Source organism: Periplaneta americana, chromosome 9 (genome assembly GCF_040183065.1).
Source record: "Periplaneta americana isolate PAMFEO1 chromosome 9, P.americana_PAMFEO1_priV1, whole genome shotgun sequence".
Lineage (NCBI taxonomy): Eukaryota > Metazoa > Arthropoda > Insecta > Blattodea > Blattidae > Periplaneta > Periplaneta americana.
Genome location: NC_091125.1, coordinates 53993752 through 54019548, shown reverse-complemented (window position 1 = coordinate 54019548; position 25797 = coordinate 53993752).

Below are 25797 nucleotides of genomic sequence, written 5' to 3'. Positions count from 1 at the left end.
CACAGAGAATACAAGTAGAACATGGAGAACACAAGTAGAACACGGAGAACACAAGTAGAACACGGAGAACACAAGTAGAACACGGAGAACACAAGTAGAACACGGAGAACACAAGTAGAACACGGAGAACACAAGTAGAACACGGAGAACACAAGTAGAACACGGAAGCTACAAGGAGAACACGGAGAACACAAGTAGAACACGGAGAACACAAGTAGAACACGGAGAACACAAGTAGAACACGGAGAATACAAGTAGAACACGGAGAACACAAGTAGAACACGGAAAACACAAGTAGAATACAGAGAATACAAGTAGAACACGGAGAACACAAGTAGAACACGGAGAACACAAGTAGAACACGGAGAACACAAGTAGAACACGGAAGCTACGAGGAGAACACGCAGAATACAAGGAGAACACGGTGAATAAAAGGGGACCAAGGGTAATAAAAGGAAGTCAAAGGGAATACAAGGAGAAAAGGGGAAATACAAGGAGAAAAACGGAAATACAAGGAGAAAAGGAGAAAGAGGGTGTTGCATTTTTGCATGACGGTCAATTCCCAAGCTGCAACCCCATATGTAGTGAGGAGAAATACATAGTTATATGTAAAAAAAAAAAAGTGTTGTAAAACCAGGTGTACAAACTTCTCCATGTGATATTGAGAACCATGAATCGGTGCTTTTATCGCTGGAAACTTTTCAAAAACTTATCGAGCAGATTTTAAAGGCATTATCGAGCAGAGTTGAAGGATCCGTTTATGCAAAGATCAAGGACAATTAAATCTCGTGACTATTAGAGACATGTGAAGTCTTCTCTGCGGTATCTGCGGAGAAGTGACTGCTGATACGTATCTATATTATATGTATTGTAGAGCTAAACTTAATAAAATAATCTTCAAAATGTTACAATTAAATCCATTTTCTTATTCAAATTTCACCCAAAATAGTATAGAATAGTAGCAGTCGTTAATATCAGTGAGAAAAAATAGAATAGTAGCATCTGTAATGTCAATAACAGGAACTGGAGTAGGAACAACAATAATAACAGTGAGGCAATACCAGTTGTAGAACGATAGTAACAGTAACGGTGTAAGAGAATATTAACAGCTCACATGAAGTACTAATATTCGTTTATGTAACTATCCTTTGAAATAATACTGTGTGTCGGATAGATCATGTCGTCGCATCAATGCGTTAAGAGGAAAATGAATGTTCGTATAGGCCATAAATATTGGAACTACCTATACCCTTCGAACATTATTTCACGTACTTAAAATCTTACAGAACTTGTCGGGATTTGAACCCCGTGAGAAATCTTCAACTAACGTTTGAGCTATTTAGCGTGGGAAATCTAAGTGCAGAGTTTTAGCGGTAATGTTTTGAAATATCATGTTGAAACCTGCGAGAAATGATTCAGAGAAAGATCTCACACAGGATGTGGCGGGACTTGGCTTGCCTCCGTGCGTGCTCGCATTCTCTATTCACACACATTTGAGCGAGTCACGCCTCTCCTACACCTCACTTCTTTGAATGCTCACGCTCACGGAACTTCTACTGGTTAAGTACAGTGCTTATTCCAACCCCTCCCTGTATTATACCAGTACTGATTATTGTCACGAAATGTATCACTGATAAAGATATATCCATTCAGTTTTCGTCAACATTATTCCAGTAAACCAATTCGCTAGATTCTAATACTATGTGTATGCTTAGAGCGAAAGCAAGTAATTCTCTTTCAGAGGATGTAACAGTTGATCAAGTACATCATCTTTGAACTAAAAGTGATGGTCGCAGTGTACCTTATGTAAGAGACATATAGAAGAACCTCTATTATCCGTGATAATGAAGGGTGTGGGCTTGAACGGTTGATCGAAAAAACCGGATAATCCGTGCCATAAAATATTTTCACAAATTAAGTGCATAATACATATAGTTTCATATGAGGAGACAAAGAGGAAGGCAGAAAATAGGAAAGATTGGAGTAAGGTGAGTTTGCAGTGAAACACCTGGCGTTGGACAGAACACTAAATGAATGAATGAACATACAGTTTCGTAATTTTCTCTGTGTGTTGTGATTAACATGCTAGATACCGGATCAGAAGTAAGCTTACTCTTATTTACCTAAGTCTGGTTGACAACGATGCATTTTTAAGGACCAAGGAAATTCCTTGTGATGACCAGCGAATAGGGATTACATAGAATGAACACTGAGCGAATTTTCCTGCTTTGTTTTTCTGTGCGCATATGCTACGTCGGCGTTTAGTTCCACTTCCAAGCGCTAGAGCTTAGTGTAATCGAACACAAGCTAGAGTTTCTCGATAATAATTGAATATACGAGTTGAGACACAGGATCCAAACATCGCCTACCTTGCTGCATAAAGCCTTGGTTTCTCTGAACCCTCGCACAAATCTGAACTACACGAGAGATAGTGAGTGGTTTCTATAGCTGCGAGATGCGAGGTCTGCGCACCTCGCAGCTATAGAAACCACTCACTATCTCTCGTGTAGTTCAGATTTGTGCGAGGTGGGCCTCGCACCCCGCACGTCGCATGCGTCGGTTCAGAAAAACCAAGACAATCTAGTAACGACTTTGCTTCCAATAAATTCAAGTTAACAGCTTTTTCTTATTTCTGAGTGATAAACTAGTTGTAATAATAATGTTGTATGTTTTTTTTTAATTGGGTTATTTTACGACGCTGTAGCAACATCTAGGTTATTTAGCGTCTGCATGATATGAAGGTGATAATGAAGGGTGAAATGAGTCCGGGGTCCAGCACCGAAAGTTACCCAGCATTTGCTCGTATTGGGTTGAGGGAAAACCCCAGAAAAAACCTCAACCAGGTAACTTATCCCGACCGGGATTCGAACCCGGGCCACCTGGTTTCGCAGCCAGACGCGCTGACCGTTACTCCACAGGTGTGGACTGTTGTATGTTTCATATATAATAAATTATATTATAAAATATTGTAATACATTATAAAATTATGTATCAAAATTCGTTTAATATTTGTATGCAATATATAGGCGTACTGTTTTCCCATTGTCAGTGGTATTGGTATCAAATCATTACATATTTTAATTGTTGATAATGACGGATTTATTATTTCATCGGTCCAATTTATTTTATTTGAGTACATAATGTAGCTAGATGTATTAATTGTATGTTATATTTCCGCTGTGTAAACTGCTAGCTGGTGTGATGTCAGGGAGAAAGCAGAATCTCACGTTCACGCTGGTTTGAAGGTTACTGAAGTGTCCATAATTATAATTAACCTATACGCTGGTGATGGCTGTCTGCGAAAAGATAGGAATAGTACAGGTCTCGTGTTGTGGATTTACATACTTTATACATTTCATTTTTTTTATTATTATTATTAAATCGCGCACTGTTGTAACGTCAGTCTCGTATTCTGATGCGAGACGAATTACAGTTTCACTTTCTCCAAATCGCTAAATTATTTCCACTTTTTTTCCGATACTTATCAAACACGTTTCCTTTTGTCACTCATAGAAGACATTTCGCATAGAAGTTACACAGTACGGCCAATGAAACAGTAGGACCAGGACTGAATGGTGCACAGCTTGGTTATAAATTGTGCGGAAATTCTTGGTGTCATTTCTTTGAAAGCAGGTACTGACTATTTTACAAGTTGGGAAAACACTTACAAGTAACAGCAGCGACAGCAATACATGATAGTAGTAGTAGTAGTAGTAGTAGTAGTAGTAGTAGTAGTAGTAGTAGTAGTAGTAGTAGTAGTAGTAGTAGTAGTACATTTAACTAGGGTAGCCTGCAGCGGTTATGCATCGTCGAAGTTCAACGTGGGAAAAAAATTACGGACGAATTTTGTTTCAGCTCCTCTGTCAGAGACAGGATTCTTTTACGTACCGTATATCTACGAGATGTGACCAACAGCTTTGTTTCTATGCCGACGGAATCCGTGCTAACGATTTCATCGCCCTCGACCGGGTTTGAAACCGTTAGCCTCTGGGCCAACGGCTAGCATGATGACCGCGAGACCACCAAGGACGACTAGATATAATCTCCTAAATATACATAGATATAAATAGGCACGATTTTTATAGGATAAGTATAGATGCGTAAATGGTGACAAGGATATACAGTACATTCAGTAGATACATGGATAAAAGGATGAACAAAGGGATAGATATGCAGATAGATTAGACAGATTTGATGGATAGATGGGATGGATAGATTAAATGGATAAGATGGATTGGACAGATGGATAGGATGGAATAGATATAATGAATGGGGCCCAAGAATACATTAAAATAAATAAAAACCTATCATTTTCGTCTTCATCTTCTTCGTCATCTTCGTCTTATTCGTCCTCATCTTCATCATCATCATTTCTTCTCCTTCTCCTTCTCCTTCTCCTTCTCCTTCTCCTTCTCCTTCTCCTTCTCCTTCTTCTTCTTCTTCTTCTTCTTCTTCTTCTTCTTCAAAGATTGACCTGTTCCGGCTCCTTGTAGAAACTGCTGTCTCCATCTCATTTTAGATCTTCTGACACTTGACCGTCCAGATGGAATGTATACGGCGGTATACAGAGTGTTTCATAATTCCTATTATAAACTTATAGGGGTTGTAGAGGGGACTAAGTAGATGAAGTTTTGATTGGAAACTCATGTCCGGCAATGCATAATTTCGATGCAAAATAAGTTTGAAGATCGAATCGATTTCACATCTCCCACTTCACTGATTGTAAACAGAAGACACACGATATCAAGGGACTGCTGTCTCGTCCTGTACTACTCAATGAATGAATCACAACTGATGTGTAAGCCGACTCCGTAGAACTGATTGTAAACAGAAGACACACGATATCAGGGGACTGCTCTCTCGTCCTGTACTACTCAATGAATGAATCACAACTGATGTGTAAGCTGACTCCGTAGAATTGATTGTAAACAGAAGACACACGATATCAGGGGACTGCTCTCTCGTCCTGTACTACTCAATGAATGAATCACAGCTGATGTGTAAGCTGACTCCGTAGAATTGATTGTAAACAGAAGACACACGATATCAGGGGACTGCTCTCTCGTCCTGTACTACTCAATGAATGAATCACAACTGATGTGAAAGCCGACTCCTTAGAACTGATTGTAAAAAAGAAGACACACGATATCAGGGGACTGCTCTCTCGTCCTGTACTACTCAATGAATGAATCACAACTGATGTGAAAGCCGATTCCGTAGAACTGATTGTAAACAGAAGACACACGATATCAGGGGACTGCAGAAGTCGCCCTCAGCCCATTTTGTTTGCGTACCGTGAAGCGGGAGATTTTAAATCGAATCGATTTTCAAACTTATTTTGCATCGATACAATACATTTCCGGACATGGGTTCCTAATTAAAACTTTATCTACTTCGTCCCCTCTACAACCCCTAGAAGTTTGTGATAGGATTTATGAAACATCCTGTATATTTGGGTCTCCTGTTATGTCATCTTTAGAAAATGTGAGTGCAAATTTTCTTGATATTTATTTATTGTTGTTAAAACTGACAGGATATTTAGTTTTCTATTGTGCCTTTTGAAATTATGTGCATCCTTAATTAGAAAATTAGACGAAGTCCGCGTAGTTTGGCAACAGCGCATCGCCAGCTCACGTAAGAATACAAACGAATTCAGGTCTCAATAACAACATTTCGTCCCTTTGTCACAACAGTAGGGTTACCAAACTTCCTAATGGAAGAAAATAACTATATGTATTAATCCTTTTTCTTCAGTTAGCAAGAATGCCATCCATTTTATTTTAAAACTGCAAAAGTATAAATAATTCCTTATTAGTTTCTCTAATTATAAGAGTAAAATTCAGAATCTTGCGGATAGTACTTATCGAGTGAAACAGTGCACAGTGAGCCAGAATCACATTTAAGCCGCAAAAATTACATTTTTCAAAGTCACTGAAGTTCGTGTTTCTACTCTGTAGACATTAACAGGATGTCTGTACTTCGGACACCCGCAACGCAGGAAGGGATTCGGAAAGATTAACAACAGTAAAGTTGTTGATTGATAAACACTTAGGCGGTCCGCACCCAGTTGTGAGTTGAAGCGGTACAAGGAAAGACTATTCTGTGTTGTGCTTAAAATATTTTTTAATTACACGTGGAATGTACGCCCAAAGGTATTTACTTTTGGCTTCATATGTATAGTTTAATTAATTTATTCCATGTCAATACTATAATAGCAATCTTCGAAGTTACTGAATGGAAAATTAAATTTTCGGTCATGAAGTTCATATTTATAAAAAGTGAATCCATGGCGCTACAGCCTTGAAGGGCCAAGATCGACCAGCCGGCTGCTGGCCTCACGCCCACATGCCGAAGCAGAGGTGGAAGATCATCCACCCAGAATGGAGGTATCGTGTGGTTAGCACGATGATCCCCCCCAGCAGTTATAGCTGGTTTGCGAAACTGGATTTTCGCTATCTATCGCATCCCCAAGTGCATCACGATGCTGGGTGGGCACCAGTCCCATACACTGGCCGAAATTTCATGAGAAAATTTATTTCTCCTATGAGTAATCGAACCAGCGCGCATTCCTTAATCGGAGTCCAAGGCAGGATGCCTTAGACTGTGACGCCGCGGCTCAGGACAGTTCATATTTATACTGAGATTAAAAAAAAAATAGTCACTTATTAGCACGGAACTGTTGTGATCAAAATACAAAACAACTTTGGACTTTTTATCCCATATTGCGGTTTAACTGCCAAAGCGCGCCTTTAAATATATATATATATATATATATATATATATATATATATATATATATATATATATATATATTACAGGGGCGTATTTTGCGGGCTACCGGCGGTAGCCCAAGGAAATTACAAAAGAAAAAGTTTATAATATAACATAATGTAATAATTTTGTATTATTAGTTTTACCATAGTAATTAAAATTAAAGTAATTGTTACATATATTTTGTGTAATAATAGGGTCAGCGGTAGCCCAAACCCTTTAACCAGTATACGCCACTGATATATTATTTCTTTAATTTTATTTTAGGTGACGGCGAGCAAAACCGGGCTTTGGTGAGTCGTAAAGAATTATTTGAAGTAAAAAAACTCTTCTGAATTATTATACGAGTATGTTTTGACTAGATTATAAATAGCAGAATATTTACAGAGCGTTTTATAGAATTAAAAAATCTATTTGTTACTAGTATAGTCCGTTCCAGGTATCTGTAGAGTAGAAAGACTAAATAAGACCTCTGCGCAAGTAGTACTGTATGTGGAAGGGCTAGGGCCAATGACGCTATGGGGGGAGGCATTGGTTGAAAGAAGTTACCAATCGCTTGAAGGAAAGGGATCATTTATATCTGAACTCTCTGCTACGAGCATCTTACCCCTTAGCGGCCTTGAGCTGATGCTGCCCGCAATACACTCCGGCTCAGACTCCGGCCCCATATGCGCCAAGTCACTCTACAGATGCCTGGGACGGACCGTATATGAATGATTTAAGAAACGGTGGAAGTTGTGCTGGACTTTCGATAGATTTCTGGTGAAATATTCGGAATGCCTGCAGACTGAAGTAAAGTTTCCTCATTACAAAGTCAATGGTGCAGCTAAAGAACCTTGCACTTCGCTTACCGAGGGGACATTTCAATTACGAGCATAAGTTTTCAGAAAATTCCTTCGTAAACAAAGGGATAATTTCGTTCTGAGTTCTGCCTCATGAAAGGATTTTTTGGGCCGCCCGACACCCGAAACTGATGCCAATGGATCTCGTAATGTTACACCACTAGGTTTCTGTTATAAAAATCTTCACTTCAGGCTTCAACTATTTCGAATATTTCAATAGAAGCCTGCTTTTTTTTATGCCCCGCACAACTTTCACCGTTTCTTTAAATCATTCATAGAATTACAAATAGATTCCTTAATTCCCTTAAAATCGCTATGTGAACACTCGCCAATTTGTAACATAGTCAAAACATACTCATCTAACGATTCAGAAGAGCGTTTCTTGTCGAGAGTTACTTCAAATAACTCTTTAGGAGCCACGGAAGGCAGCTTTTGCTCGCAGTCACTTAAATTAAAAAATATATATAATTTTAAAAAAGGCGCGCGTTGGTAATTAAACCACAATGTGGGATAATGAAACACCCAAATGTTGTTTGTATTTTGGTCACAAAAATTCCGTGCTAATAAGTGCCGATTTCTTTAAATCTCACATCAGTATAAATATGAACTTCATGACGGAAAACTTAATTTTCAATTCACTAACTTCGAACATTGTTATTACAGTATTGACATGGAATAACTTAATTAAACTTTATATAAACCAAAAGTATACATACATGTGGGCAGATTTTCCACGTGGAAAAAAAAAAAATATATATATATATATATATATATATATATATATATATATATATTGCTTAACCAGAACACAGAACGATCTTCCTTGCACCGGTCTAACTCACAACTGGATGCGGGCCGCCCAAGTGTTTATCAATCATCAACTTTCACTCTGTATGTCTTTACTGTTGTTAATCTTTCCGAATCCCTTCCTGTGTTGCGAATTTCTGAAGTACAGACATCTGGTTAGTGTCTACAGAGTAGAAGTCGTTCCACTGTAGAAGCATGGCCTTGTCATCTCACGCAGGCGTACGCGGCAGCATGTAGAAGTCTTACGGAGTGGATGCATTTTCGTCCACAGGCATCTAAGGTCATGTTCCAACCACCATGGAACGGCTTCTAGAAACATCAACTTCAGTGACTTGGAAAAATATAATTCTTTCCAGCTAGGTTGAGGTTCTGCTCACTGTGCAGTGTTAAGATTTAGGGGAATTTTTCTTCTGAGAAAAGTATTCATTTAGGACTAATATGGTATTAGAATCTGTTGTTGTTAAAACATGCACAGTTATATTATTTCCACCTGTACACAATAGATAGTATACATAGGTTAAATGGGATAAGAATCAGCGTTTCTCAAACAATGGTCCGCGGACCACCTGTGGTCCTCGAGGTCTGCCCTTATGGTCCTTCAAAAAGCAGAAGAAAAAATAAATTTCAAACGAATTGCGTATCACTCTATAGCTGAAAATCTCAGTTTGGAAATGACACATGGAAATCGCCTTTCACTTTTACTCTCAGTACTGACATTTTATGAAATGTGTTACCCTACTGACTTCCCACTCTACTCTCAACAACAAAAGAGGGATTTAAACAGTGGCGGCTCCTGCATATTTCTTAAGAGGAGGAAAGAAGTTAACAGCACGAAATGACACCTTCTTGAATGAAACATGCTACAAATTAGCCTACATGCATATATCCAAGACCAGGTAGTGTTGGGGTTGGCCTTCCCTACTATATAGCAATAATCTGTTCTTGTAAATTGAGTTTCCTAAATTGTCCAAAATATATTATGTTTTCACTTCCATTCATTGTTGAATAATTACGCAAATTAACAATTACAAGGAAATCCACAACCTCGTAGCATTTATCGAGCACACTACAGCATCACACGTGTTGGAAGAGACTAGCTACTAACTCGTAACCGGAACCGTTTTATGGAAATGGAAATGGAAATGGGAAATAATCTGAGGAAAGCGAGAACACTGCATCCATCCACGTGGTCTGTGTTGCCACATTACATTTTACAAGTTCAGTATCACATGCTTTTGAAGAATGTCACTTCTTGTAAAGTCATACTACCATTATTGTTCAAAGCTGCCGGTGGCCGATTAATTTTTTATGTTAAAAATGATGTAGTTTGGAGTACCTACTTTCAGTTTCAAATATATTTATACAAAACTGACAGCTTGGCTGTTGCCTTGTCTAGTAAACAATGAATAGAAGTGAATTTCAGGGGCCGAGTACGTAGAACTACTTCCTCTTTGTTTTACGTAAACCCGACTTTAACTTTCAAATATCCACGAAAGTTTCAAACCATGAATAGTAGCCTATATAAAGTGCAATGAATATTTTTGATTTATAATTTTAAAAAAAGTTTATGTGGTGTCTTTCATAGCGTTGCATTAAAACTGTTTTTATTGTGTCTCCTCCTAGAAGTGTTATAGTCCGGTTGAATGCAACATCGTTAGGTGGCAGCGGTAGCGAGCTTGCTGCACGACCAGTCAGTTTCTATTTCCCGCCCATGCGCTGATTCAGAGGAGGATCTCCTCCCTCTCCGTTCATTTACTTGCTTTAAAACTCTGCTTCTTTCTCTGGCCGCTAGTGCGCTGTTGTCTATGTGTGTTAACTGCAGTAGAGGAGGAATGGAGAGCCTTTCCTCCACACAGACAATCTCGCATCTTTCTCACAGTTTTCTACAGCACATGAGCGCGCGTCGTTTAAAACTCGATCAACCGATTTTTTCTTATAAGCTGTGAACTTAAAAATTATCGAATCTTCCTCGAATTTCAAGGCACATATTTTATTTGGTATTTACTTTCAAAAGAAGAAAATGTGAGGAGGACGTTCCTCCCTTCCTTCCCCCGAGGAACCGCCATTGGATTTAAAGCACTATGAACGTGGTGTTTCTAGCCATCTTTTCCCTGCACATCTGGCGCCACCCCTGTAACCCAGCCAGAGACCACCCAATTCATAACAGAGGACCAATCTTTTCATGTATTTATAACTTTCTTCATTGCTTTGCACATTGTCTGCACATTGAAATGGTCACGTACTGTATGTCGTACACCAATAATACAGCTCTGAGGTCACAAGTTGAAACTTATTTTCCAAGGAAATATGACGAATTTTCATAGGTTTGTGATCCCTTTCATTGAGATATTGAAACTAAAAAACTTTCATTGAGTGAAAGAGAACAGTTAATTGAACTCTCGAATGAGACCGGACTTAAAATGAAATTCCAAGCGGAAGGTATGGTTAATTTCTGGACCTCATCACAAGTGAAAAGAGAATACAGTGAACTATACAATGGTGCTTTAGAGATTATAATTCAGTTTGTTTCTACGTATCTGTGTGAGAAATGGTTTTCATCACTAATTCTAATAAAAACAAAGTAGGCTACCGAAATCGACTCGATGTTGTGACAATCTCCGACTTAAACTTACCAGCATACGTCCAAATATAGAACAACTGTGCAAGAATCGTCAGGCTCATTCATCTCATTAATGTGAGTACCAACATGTACTTATTTTTTTACTTAATAAGTTAAAGATTATCCAAACTCTAATAGCCTTGAATTATTAAAGAAACAAACATGAATTTTCTTCTATTAACATTAGCTTAATTAGTTAATACTAATATAAAATTAATTAAAATAAACAAATTAATTTTATTTAAGAATATAAGTATATTGATATTAAAATATACTACAAAAATGATAAATTTGCTTTCGAAGGGAACAAGAGTAAGCTGGTCCGTGGAACTGTTCTGACTTAAAAAAGTGGTCCCCACTTCAAAAAAAGTTTGAGAAATGCCGCAGTAGAACATATAGGACAGACATACAGATACAGATAGACAGACAGACAGATAGATAGTCGGCGTCTTTGAGTAAAATTCGCTTGCACATTGTATCATGACCGGACTGTACAGCCTCGCGGAAGTGAAGTGAAGGGGCTGGTGCCTTGGATGATGGCAGCCGCCGTTTTTTGTGGGCAGTCTCCCAGGGAAGGGAGAAAAAACTCAGCTGTTGACCAATGAGAGAGCTGCTGCACGACGGGGTGGCACTGCAGTCTCGGTAATTGTTGTGATGCGAAGGGACGGTCTGCCGATCGAATCCCGGCAGAGATATAATAAGGGGTTGCAGGTGCGAGCCAATGACAGTAAAGGTCCCCTTCCCCTGGACTTCACATGTCAAACGTGGAAAGCAATGAATGACCAAGCAATGAAGCGGGATAAACCTACTGCTAAAGAAACATTTTATTACTTTTTTTGTCGGCGTCGGTGGCATAAAATAAAATACAGTAAATTAATGGACTATTTAAATTAAATAACTTTTTCATAGTTGTTTAGAGATTTAAATGGATTGAGTAAGTCTACACAACAGTAGTAGTAGTAGTAGTAGTAGTAGTAGTAGTAGTAGTAGTAGTAGTAGTAGTAGTAGTAGTAGTAGTAGTAGTAGACTAATAATAAAATAGTAATTATTAATTGTTAGTAACATTATTATTATTATTATTATTATTATTATTATTATTATTATTATTATTATTATTATTGCACTGTGGTCCAAGCGGTAGGCAAGATTTTTACTTACAAATGCAACGAACCAGGATTTGATTCCTATCATGAAAGTGGAGATTACCGTTTCAAGCGATGGCAATGAAACATGGTAACCACATGATCAAGGATTATCGCTGTTTGTACCTATTTAATGTTGTTTAAAAATTCACACAAAAGTGTGAATGAAACGTGTCGAAGTGTCTATCTAGTCCTTTAAGTAGAATACGTCGGTGGTGGTGGTGGTGGTGGTGGTGGTGGTTGGGAAGATAATGATGTTTTTCGGCTGTTTTGTAGCAAGTTTACACATTTACTATTTTCTCACAATATGGAATAAAAGAAAAGATAACCTGTGACAGTTAAGAATTGAAATCTGAAATAAAAATAAATACATATATATAATTTCATTATGTGTTCATGTCTAAGAGGATGGACAATTCGAGACTTAATTTTCTGTACTGTATTCAGTAATGGATAAATCCTAACTAAAGTACTTTTTATGAATCTAGATGTATCGCATGTTATTAAAATTAATATTACCATAATGGGCCATTTTGAAATGCTTGATAGAAGAAAAACAGAGAATGGAAATGAATAGAAAGACTTTCTAAATGAATTAATACATTTGATTTAAGTACAGATGAGGAGGCGAGACCTGGCATGTGAGCTGTGCGAAAAGGGAAAGAATGAGCTATCAGAAAGAGGGTTTGTTTCATAATGGTTAATATTATACGAATCTACCGATACGGAAGCTCATTTCAGACTGAAATCTATCTTCCTCCTCCATACCCATTGAACGATTTTCTCCAGAACGTCAGAGATTTGTTGTGGAAACGTAGTGGAGCCTAAGAAGGAAACTAAATTGAGGGTTTGGGAAGAACTACCGTACCACCTAAACCATGGACTCTGGGAAGAGCAAGACTTCGATATTTAAATAACTAGATTAACTAGATGAAGGAGTTGAATTCTGTGATTGGAAGAAGATCTGCAGAGGTAGAATACCACGTCAATTCAGCAATGAAGAAATTTTATAGTATGAACAATTGATGATGATGATGATGATGATGATGATGATGATGATAATAATGATAATAGTAATAATAATAATAATAATAATAATAATAATAATAATAATAATAAATGACAAGGTACAATAAAGAGGACTTCGAGTCACATGTCATCTTAACGTCGTGCAAGTATTGCTGTCATTATTTCAAGATCTCATAATGACCTAAGTATATATTTTAAGAGAAAGGGTGAAAAACATTCTCGGTGACTGGCGACGGCAAACGAAGAAGTTTCAGTAAAGGAGGATTGAAAGAGACATTTCTCAATCTCTGAACAAATTATGTAGTTTTAAAGTCGGATTGGAGTGAGAGAGATTGGTCACTGAAGACTACAAAGCCTAAAGGAAAATGTTATTGTACAAATAGGCTATATAAAGTTTAAAAGAGGACTTAAATGAAGTGATTGTACAAGTTTCTGAATCTTACTCATATTTGCTCAATGTTATCACTTATATTTATTACTGTTTTACCACTTTACACAAGAGGAAGTAGTACTCCAGCGGCTGGCATAGCTCACAAGCAAACATTATGATGGGTTATTAAAAAAATTATTTTTTTCTTCCACCATGCTAATAATGTCAAAAGAAGTGCTTATACAAATTTTGGCCACTCGACCGCAATTACGAGACTGTCCAGAAGGTGTTTTTTCCTTGGGCCTTTTACATAAAGAAAAACACAATAGCATGGAAAGATTTATTGAAACAGATACAGCAATTGTTGCGCTATTTGTCAACATATCGTCCACAGAAATTGAGACATTTGTCATACCATGGGATCAACTTTTGTATCCTTGTGTCATAGAAGTCAGCCGCCTGGGATCGGAACCAGCGTTTGACAGCCATCTGCACCTCTTATGTCGATCCCATGATATGAAAAATATCTAAATTCTTTTGGGGAATATGTTGAAAAAATAGCTCAACAATTTGCTGTGTTTGTCCTAATAAATTTTTCCAATGAAATTGTGTTTTCTTTCTGTTAACGGCCCCTGGCGAACTTATTTGTTTACGGCTTTCGTAATTGCGGTCGAGTGGCCAAAATTTGTATAAGCACTTCTTTTGATATAATTAACAAGGTAAAAGAAAAAAATAACTTTTTTATCTGCCCCCCCCCCCATCAGAATGTTTGCTTGTGAGTCGGTTAAGGCACTTGCCTACCGATCCGGAGTTGCGCTTGGGTGCGGGTTCGATACCCGCTTGGGCTGATTACTTGGTTGGGTTATTTCCGAAGTCTTTCCCAATCGTAAGGCAAATGTTAGGTAATCTATGGCGAATCCTCCGCCTCATCTCGCCAAATATCATCGACGCAAAATAACCTTGCAGTTGATACAGCGTCGTTAAATAACTAAGTAAAAAAAATAGAGGTAGTGACGCATGAACTGAAGGCCTGAGATCAGGAGAATTATGGTGTGTGATATGGCTTTGTGAGGGGAACAGCGGGCTACAACAAATTTTGACCACAAGAGAAATGAGGAAATTTTTGTCGAATTAGGCACCGAATCAATATTGGACTACATCACAAGCTATCAAAATAACTGAAGAAATCATGTGGGTAGAATGTCTAATACACAATATGTTACTACGGTCTTGTAATACCATCCTAATAGAACGCTTTGAATAGATAATAGAAATTTTAAGACTGCACTTCATATGAATATTATGATGATGACGATGATGATGATGACGACTCAAGACGAACGACATTTGACGCTAAATCAATAGTTATGATAATTAATACAAATTATAAGTTCCTCATTTAATATTTTTAACTTCTGTAACTTCGTCCTATGTAGGCCTACACGTAAATTACAGCACAAAAATTACTTCACATCCCCTCCTGCCCGTCTTTATTATCTTCTAGCACTTATTTTACTTAAGTTTAACATGTACAGCTGTCAAAAGAAAAAGTGGCCGCTCTCCTGAAACAAAGTTCCCTTCGGGTATCTTCGCTACAATTCGGAGACAGGCGATGTTACATGTTGTTGGACGACGTTGCCTGATATCTACAGTTGTAATTGAAGTATTCTGTGTGTTATCGATAGCATAATGGTAGCGTTCAGGCCTCTTATTCATGAGGTCCTGCGTTCGACTACAACCACGTGCTTTTTATGTTCTTTTTTGTTCTGTTTTTGAGAGAGACAAACTATACATAATGGCTCCTTTCTCTTTTACGATTATTTTAGTAATTAACATCAGGTTCATTAATATATTATGCCATGACTTTATCATTATGATATTGTGGCTGCAAATGGAAAGAAAAAAGATTTTATTCTCAATAAAAATATATTTCGTGGCATAAACAAAACAAATTTACTGGCGTCGGCCTTAAAACATTCAAACAATTAAGCGTTCAAAAAACAAAACAAAAAGCCACAATTCAATATTTAGTCTATCTTCCTCTTATCTCGATCATCTTGCAGTCGAGTGGGCATGGAATCGACTAGTCTTTGCAAATAGCGACTGTTTTTAGACACGATATTCCAGGCATTCTGAACATACATACATAAGTGTTCTGTCCATGCGCATGTCATTCATTGCAAACCCAGCAATCTCCAATCTTTCCTATTTTCTGCCTTCCTCTTAGTCTCCGCATATGATCCACATATCCTAATGTCGTCTATTATTCTTTTCAACCAGAGACCCAACCAATTACTTTTTATCTTTTTAATCAGTTTCAGCATCATTCTTTCTTCACTCACTTTTTCAAACACAATTTTATTTCTTATTCTATCTGTCCACTTCACATGCATCGTTCTTCTCCACATCCACATTTCAAATGCTTCAATTCGTTTCTCTTCATTTCGTCGTAATGTCCATGTTCCTTCCCCATACAATGCCACACTCCACACAAAGCACTTCACTAGTCTCTTCCTTAGTTCTTTTTCCAGAGGTCCGCAGAAGATCCTTCTTCTTCTATTAAAAGCTTCCTTTGTTCATGTTTGCAGTTTTTCTTGGAAAGGATAGGCCTAAATGCGGTAACATCCCGTTGCTTTCCGCACACCACTATCTCTTTCGCATCTTATTCAATTCCAGGGGGCCCAAGCGTGGAGATGAGGAGAGTGGATTTGACTAATTGGGCCCTCCGGACTTCACCGAAAGTCACTGCAAGGGTTAAATATTAATTCTATCAGGATGTTTGACCCTATCAGAGATCGGGAAATCTCAATTAGCCTTTGCCCCCCGCATCCTGGACTAGCTTCTACGAATCATCACAAAATCTTGGAGTGTGATTGGGCCAATTTTTCCGAAAATGTTTCCACACTTTTGCTCTCGTAGCTCAGCGGACGAACGTCGAAATTTAGATGTCAACGTCTCAGGTTGAATTCCTTGTTACTCCTTTTCATTTTATTGTGCTTCAAGATAGTATAATGTAATAATACAAAAAGAAAAACTAATAGCAGTATTATGCAACTGGATTTTTCCAAACCTAATATTAAATTTATGTTATTTATATCGCTAAAGAACGATTACAATATAAATAACTTGAATATTATTTATACAGTATCACTAAAGAACGATAACAGAATATAAATGATAAATATCGGTTTGTTTAATTAATATAAGATATTATATAATACGTATTTAATTATCTAAATAAAATAACCTATTTTACAAAGAAAAATGGTTGTTTGTGTTATAATAATTACTTACATAAAATACAGATTATTTATATTGCGAAAGAACAATAACAATATAAATAACTTGAATATTATTTTATAATGCTAATGAAGGAAAACAGAATATAAATGATAACTTGAATACTATTTATATTGCTAAAGAACGATAACAGAATATAAAAAACGTGAATATTATTCATATCGGAATTTCACAGATTTATTACAGATGTATTTAAGAAATTGTAGAAGAATAATAATTAGTAACAGTGTCCTGTTTATTCTTCTTGGAGCCAAATTTGTAACTTTTAAAAGTGTGGTTACTATGTTGAAGTGTATGTGTTGTAACGGATGCTTGATTTGTTATGTATGTGAGTCAGTTATGGGATGCTTGATGTCGTCGCAATGTCGTAATTATAGTTTGATTGTGTTTGTATGACTATTGTGTATTAATTTATGTTGTATGGTACGGAAAGCTGCATATTTGTGTTATAGAAGTGTTACGTATGTGTGTTGTTAATGTTTTTGCATGTTTCAAATTGATACCTGATATTTGTTTTGCAATCGCAATGCCTAATTTACGGATTGTTTATGTTTTGTTTACATCGCGTAAGCTAATTTAATTTTCTTTTCCATTTCTCTTTATGCTTATCTTTTTTGTGTATGAAACTATAGCCCTAACATACATATGTAAAATAGAGTTAACCCCCATTGGAGATACAATAATAATAATTATTATTCATATCGTTATAAAACGATAACAGAATACAAATGATGACTTGAATTTTATTCATATCTCTAAAGAACGATAACAAAATATAAATAACGTGATATCCATAAAGAACGATAACTGGATATAAATGATAATTTGAATATAATTTACATCGCTAAAGAACGATTAAAAAATAAAATGAAAACTTGAAGAAGGCCCGAACCCAGAACCTTTGAATCATTAAACAAGCACTCTACCGCTGGTCTGCGAGGAGCAGATATGGAACACTTTCATAGTTCCGGAACTGCTTGTACAAGCACATGCATCGTGTAACATCGCCGCGACCCGAAGTGGACTTTGAAAATATTCGCTGTTCACGAGTGCGGCCACTTTTTTTTTTTTTGACAGCTGTACAGTATAGAGATCCTCTGATTGAGGTTCCGGCTGATATAGGCTATACACCTATTAATTTATCAGGCAGTACATCTCGCTTGACGATATGTGTCAGAGGAAGAACAATTGTTTGTATGCATCTGAAATCTATTCGTGTAATATGTAGCTATTCGGTAATGTATGCAATGGAAAAGGAAAGAAACTGGCCAACCTACCCCGTTATCGCCTGACTTAGTTGCCTCATAAGTGATGCCTTGTTGGTATCACTTGAGGGGTTCAGACCTGTCTTCGGACAGTTGACTAAATAACAGAATGGAAGGGGTCTCAGGCTTGGTTTGACCCATTGCATTTTGTGCCTCATATATGCAATGATAGTCCAAGTCCGACAGGTGGCTTGGGTGGCATTCGAGAATCTGAAGATGACAGGTACGCCATCTTATCTCAGCCCTGACTTGAGCCAGGTCTCATTCTCGTACCAGCACCTGATAGGCCCTAGGTCCTGGAAGCCCAAGCCCTTCTATATTAGCATTCGAGACCCACACTAACCCCAAAACTTCACCTCATCACAATTTTAACTATTGCAGATGATAGGTGAAATGAGGGGAAAGTGGGGAGTATTGGTGGCATGATAGAAACGGGAGTACCCCAAGAAAATCATTATGTAATATCTGCTTTGTCCACCAGAAATTCCATCACGACCTGGCCCACCTAGATGGGAGAACATCACGCTAGCGCACATGCCTATGTCCTACAGTTGGGTAAAACCTCGGTAATCATCCCAAACGAGAATCGACGACACGCATAAGCGTAGCTCTAGGTCAACAATCAAACACACTACCGCATGATCTACGCCGGTGGCACTGCATAGTAAACAGAACGAAAAAGTGGATCGTTTAATGGGAGCACAATGGTTTTTTTTCTGCGAGTTTTCAATTTTGACAGTATTTCAATATTTCTTTATCGTCGATTTGTTATCTTCGTAAGCTATTTATAAATCTTTCAAATGCCACATACATGCACTTCTTTGTAAAATCTAGGCATACATAGTTTTAATACTATAATTTACACAGTTTCTGTTAAGTTAAGCCTGCGTTTTTTTTCTGTATGAACCAGAGAGAGAAATATAGATTCATTGGAATAGTTTCTGATGCAAGGATACAAATTATTTGGTGAAACAGAATTTCTTCTTCCTGAAAGGATGTACATCCGCACACACCCAATGACCTTCAGAAACTAACCTACCTCCTGAAATACTAGCGTTCCAAACCCTCTAAAGAGAAAGTTATGGGGAAGAAAAAAATGCCGTTATCTGGAGGGTTGTAAGAAAAGCTACCCTCTAAACTGGCAGCACCTGGCTGACATTTTTTCTGGTCTTGGGGGTGGTTGGGCTGGGACAAGGGATGCTTTCTGATCCGTTCAATAGCTTGTCACTACTTTCCCGTTCCTGATTCAGTAGTTCTTCAGGCTGGCTTATTTTCCAGGTGTCGTGCAAATCTTGTGGAATTACCAAAGGCTGTGCTCTTCATTGTGAGGTAAGGCTAGCTGTAGCAAGTGACCTCTGCCAGAGTTCTATGGAGTTACATAGTTTCTTACACCAGTAATATTTTCGGACGATTCCCAGCATTTCACATGACAAATGTTAAATTATATAGCTAATAATTTTGTTACAACTTGATAAAATCTTGTTTCATTAATAGTAATACATAAAAATTAAGGTCCCTCAGTTTGGCTATTCATTAATTGATGTATACCGTATGTTGAATATTTAAAAAGACCTGTAGCGTACCTTTTTAGAATAAAAGATCTGTAGTATTCTCATAGGTCAGTCAAACTAAGAATGGTTTTTATATAAAATGTATTTGAAAATAATTTGCCTGTTTCTGAAATGCAGAAGAAAATAAACGATATCACAGAAATATCCGACAAAAAATCTAAGGATGAGAGAACATGCAATTTCCAGTCCAACGCGCCAATATTAACGATATGACATATTTCGCGTTAAACAATATTACATTCGCGTAATATGGGTCTCACAATTTTGTATACGGTGCTACAATTACATTCATTACATGTAGACTTTCATTTATATCGCTCTTATTATCTAAGTTCATACCTACTACTTTTATTCCGTCTTACTGAAGAGTAATCTTACACATTTATCTTTTTCCTCCATGATTTATCGTAGAGTTTTTATTCCCAATCACTTTTTCTAGACCAATCACACACTCGCTATTACTTTGTCTTGTTACAATATTGCCTCTTTTTTCCTATTCTATTTCCATGATATCCTTACAATTTTAATCCATTTCATTTTACGATTCTACGCACTCATTACTCTATTTTCTTCCAGTTAAAATTAGTATCAAACTATTCTTCACTATAATAGTTAAGTTTTCTCTTCACTATTTACTAAAAACTTATTACTACCACCCATCATCGTGATGCACTTGAGGAGCTATGATAGGTAGCGAAATCCGGTTACGAAAGCCAGCTATAACGGCTGGAGGGTCATCGTGCTAACCACACGATATCTCCATTCTGGTTGGATGATCGTTCACCTCTGCTTCGACATGTGGACGTGAGGCCAGCAGTCGGCTGGTCGGTCATGATCTTTCATGGGCTGTCGTGCCTCAGATTATTATTATTATTATTATTATTATTATTATTATTATTATTATTATTATTATTATTATTAGTCGGCCTAGGTAGCGTTGTTGGTATAGCGCTGGCCTTCTATGCTCGCGGTTGCAGGTTCGATCACGGCCCAGATCGATGGCATTTAAGTGTGTTTAAATGCGACAGGCTCATGTCAGTAGATTTACTAGCATGTAAAAGAACTCCTGCGGGACAAAATTCTGGCACACAGGCGACGCTGATATAACTTCTGCAGTTGCGAGCGTCGTTAAATAAACCATAATTTAATTGTATTATTATTATTATTATTATTATTATTATTATTATTATTATTATTATTATTATTATTATTATTATTATCATCCTCTCCAATTACTTCTATTCTTACATTCAATAAAATCTAACGACTTATTCCCCAAATTGCCACTTTTATTCCTCATTCCTTGATATTTCCAGCAGTTCATTTATATTTCTTTCCACCAGTTCACTGTCCCTTATTCACTCGTTACTTGCTTGCTCTTCTTTATCTCACTTGTCTTCCTAGCTCACCTCTTCCGCCATACTTTCCGCCTATTTCACAACATTAATGATATTTCTGATGGAAGAGCATAAGCATAGCTAGGCTTTTACGTATTAGAAAACGAAGTGACTGTTAGAAAAGTAGTAATTAAAGTATTTGTGCTGCACGTTTTTAGGAAATAATAAGACAGTTTATCTGTTGTGTAGAGAGAGACAGAGAGAGAGAGAGACACACACACAGAGTTGTGTGGATAGGATATCGGACTTTTGTGTAATTTGGTTCAGAATAAATTGTTAACACTGTCTGTTATTGCACATTTAAATGATACTCCACATGACAATTTCTTAGCATCGAAATAAAGCAACATTTCAATATCAGTAACTGATATTATATATTTCTTTTGATGGATTACTATCAAGACACACATTTTATAGATAGGCCTAGATACATTTCAATACCAGAGCACTAAAATACGGCTGACAACTGTGTAATATTTTGTCACTAATTCGACTATAATGCGTTAAAATTTAACAATGGGGTTAACAAAATGTCAGATAGTATTTCGGAAGTAGGAGAAATTAAAATAATTTCTTCGATAATTACTAATATTTTACATTGGTAAAATGTGTTACTTAAAGCTAGTACCGAGACAATATGACAAGGGGCAAGCCATAATCTAGTAAAGAACTATCGGTAGCTGTGAAGTTCGTTAAATTCTGACCAGGGATCTTTTGTTTCGGGCTTCAGATTCGATCCTCACAGAGAACCACGGCTTAAGATTTTTCTGCACTGAAAAGTCTAACTATAATAATTGGTGAAGTAGACTGATTGCAATTCACGGTAGTCGTGGCCTATTGAAAATAAGAAATTACCTGTGAGATTCGAGTAGAAATCTCGACTATGGCGGAGTTATATTTGTAGTGGACAAAGTCAAGATTGTGAGGGTTTTTTTCGATATTCTCTAATTTTTCCTCGCTTTGCACCAACATACTTCATAATTTCCTTTCATTACCATTTCCTTCTCGAAAAATACGGCAACATTTGTGTTTGCTTGGCACCGAACCGATCAATCGCATTGTGCGAGTTCCTCGCTCTTCGCCAAGTCAAGATTGTGAGGGTTTTTTTTCCGATATTCTCTAATTTTTCCTCGCTTTGCACCAACATACTTCATTATTTCCTTTCATTACCATTTCCTTCTCGAAAAATACGGCAGCACTTGTGTTTGCTTGGCACCGAACCGATCAATCGTATTGTGCGAGTTCCTCGCTCTTCATTCGCATTCTATACGATTCATAGACGTACATAGGAGACATCGGAACTCCCCCCCCCCTCCATGTTTTTTTTTTTTTTTTTTTTTTTTGTTTCGGACACTTGACAACTCATGTAGGTACGACAGATCACGACTAGAGCTACGGATTTGATAACTGGAGATGAATCTCTTGTGTAGCGGATGGTAGAGCCGACTCATCTGGGTAGAATAGGCACGCAACTCATTTCAACATGGGTGCACAAAAGTTTACTTGGGTTGAAATGCTTGGGAATGCTCCATGTACCTCCCGATAGGCATCTCTTTCTCCACGTCTGAAATTTGTTAGTAGGTCTCATTATGTGTGACTTCAAACTTCCACGATGTTCGACATGGTGCGAGATTTATTTATTTATTGCGCCGTGCAACGTTTGGGAACTATATAGCGACTCCGTCATCATGGAAGGCATAGAGCAGTAGTGTCAGAGTTGTAAGCTCCAATACCTGTTGTGGAACTAGATCGGAGCGTGACCTTGCTTATGTCTGTGGAAACACCGGAGCACGCAACCAGTCTAGTGGAGCGCTCCGCTCCGTTTAGTCCCTGTCTGACATCGCTGGCATAGAGGGAACTTTGACCCTATTAAAATTTAATTCGTGGCGCGACAACCTATGAAGCGCCAAGGCCGACCAGATGGCTGCTGACCTCACGCCTAGATATCTCAGCAGATGTGAACGATCATCCAACCAGAACGGAAATGTCGTGATCAGCACGATTATCTCCCCACTTGTTATAGTTGGTTTCGTAACCGGATTTCCTACCTATAGTAGTTCCTCGTAGCTCACAATGCTGGGTGGACACCGGTCCCATACACTGGACGAAATTTCATGACAAAATTCTTCCCCATTCAGGACTCAAACCGACAGGCATTACGCAATGGGAGTCCTAGGCACGATGTCTCAGAACTTTTGACTCAATCCAATAATTTTATTGTATAATGAAACGATGACAGTGACAGTGAAGAGGGGGGAAGCTGAAGGAGAAACAGATAGGAAGTACGTGATCACGCGTCTTTGCAAGGGAATTTGGTGCTGAAAAGAAGCGTCTATGTGAACTCCAAGCCTGTTGGCCACTTTTCTCACTCCGATTTTCACCGCTCTGTTTGAAGAAACAGAAGACAATTTTGAAGGGGAAAAGTAGAAAATGGATGCGATCTTTAGTTGTGGTGTACTAATGCTGGGTGCAAGTTACGGCAGCAAATTGGAATCTCGACTAAGACATGAACATTTGTCCATTATCAATTTGATAATTTGTCCTATAAGAAGTCCTGAAGTAGTGCCGACCCCACGATACGGAACTTTCGCCGTGTGACTAGCGTAAGGTCGAGTAGCAAATATACGCCAAAGCCTGCTGGTTGTCTCTAGCTGAAATGTCGAACAGAAGAAAGAAGATCTATCTACAGGTAATGACGGCAGATAGCTGGCAATTGAAATATGTATTGTACATACGTATGTGTGTGTTTATAGCACCTGCTCATGTCCATAAAACCGATAACCAAGTAACAGTTGCGGTTTGTGTAGGGCAACTGTGCTGAGTTGCGAAGATTCACATATGATCGTAACTTATCTTTACGATATTTCATTGCTCTCCACAGTACTGAATGTGATTTGAAATTGTTACGGCGTTAAATGTGGGAAGACCTTCTTGAGTGATTGTATTGTTTCATAAATGCACGAACATCCAACGTTTCGGAGCATAGTGTCGGCTCCATAGTTCAGCTCTTGGAGACAGTTCAATAAATACTTCCCATATTTCTGTGCTTGCCCTGATGATGGAACCGATCCTTAGCTCTGAATTTTGAATGTTTTGCATCCATTTCCTTTATATTTTACATATGAGAGATCACACTTAGGGTCCTTACTTTTTAGTAATAACGATAAGAGTGAATACATTCCAGGTGGGTCATCCTCCTCAGCCCCTGATAGAGCCAGGTCCCTTCTCGCGGTCGAGAGCCTAAGTCCCAGGAGTCCGGAGCCCCAAGTCCTTCCCGAACAGCCGAAGCTATCTGGTGGCCATGTTGCCTCAGCCCCCGACAGATCCCGTCCACATACGAGTAGCCTGATGAGCCCCACGAGTCCGGAGCCCGGAGCTCTTCCTATATCAGGATTGGAAACCCGTACTACCCAAAGACTTCACTTCAGCCTATGTTCACTATTGCAGATGACAGATGAAATGAGGGGATGGAGAGTGTTGGTGGAATGGTAGAAACAAACGGGAGTACGCCGAAATAATCCTCTGCAACGTCTGCTTTTTCCACCACAAATTCCATCACGACCTGGGCGAGGATCGAACCCGGGCCGCCTGGATGGAAGGCCAGCGCTCTAGCATTGTAGCCACAGACGCGGCTGTATCACGCTTCGACCGCCGTTTAGGTCCGGGAAAAGACGGTACTCACTTTGACAGGAGTCTGAGGATCCTGGGGCCGTCCTTGAAGATTCAACAGCAGAAAATTTCCGTCAATAGTCTAATTGAACCCGGGACTTTGCAGTGCTTAGGCAGTTGCAGTAGTGTGTAGTATAATTCAACGACACTGTCACTGCAGTTGTTATTCAGAGTCTAAACTTAATGTCAGCTATGTACGGCAGAGAAATTTTACCTGAAGACCTACAATAGGAACAGGGTTTTCATTACATGATAAATCTACGACACGGATCTCACAAACTTACTTCTGTCTCGGAGGAAGCCACGCTTGGACCCGCAACTCTAGGATCCTCTACAGTCCAGGTTTTGGATCACCGAGGACGATGCTTGGGGGGGCATTATAGTAAACGAGTAACTGTCACAGCCTATTAAGACAATATAGGTACTTGTCGCCTTGGTAGGTCAGTTGGAAGAATACTTGAAAGAACTATGGGACCAGGTTCGAATCAGGGCGATAGGAAAGTTGTATTGGCGGTGAACAACGCTAAGTTTCTGAAGCTCTTTCTCTAGGCTCTCTCGTTTTCTCCATCATTCTACTACCATTATTCATTTTGTACATTCATAACCATTATTTAATATTGTATACCCAAAAATCGTGCGGTGTGGTGATGGCATTGTGACTCACTAAAGATGGCGTCAGTACGAGTGGCTTTGAGGGGGAGGGGGGGTGAAAGGGACTATATTGGGACTCTGCTGGAACCTTAAGATGCGCAGACTGAATCGATAGATGGCCCCCACACAGCTAAGTCACAATATCAACAAAAGCGCGACCGTTCGAACTTCAAATCTCATTCTCAATATAGGAGCGGTAATCCCGCTCTACAGCGAATTTATAACTTCTGTTAGGCAAGCACTTAGTCCAGCAACAGAGATTTTCTCCCGATACTCAAGCTCCTCTGTATCATCCCAACAATTTTCCATCATCATAATTCATTATGGACATAGTGTGGACACACTGAACTTTGATTAGTCTCT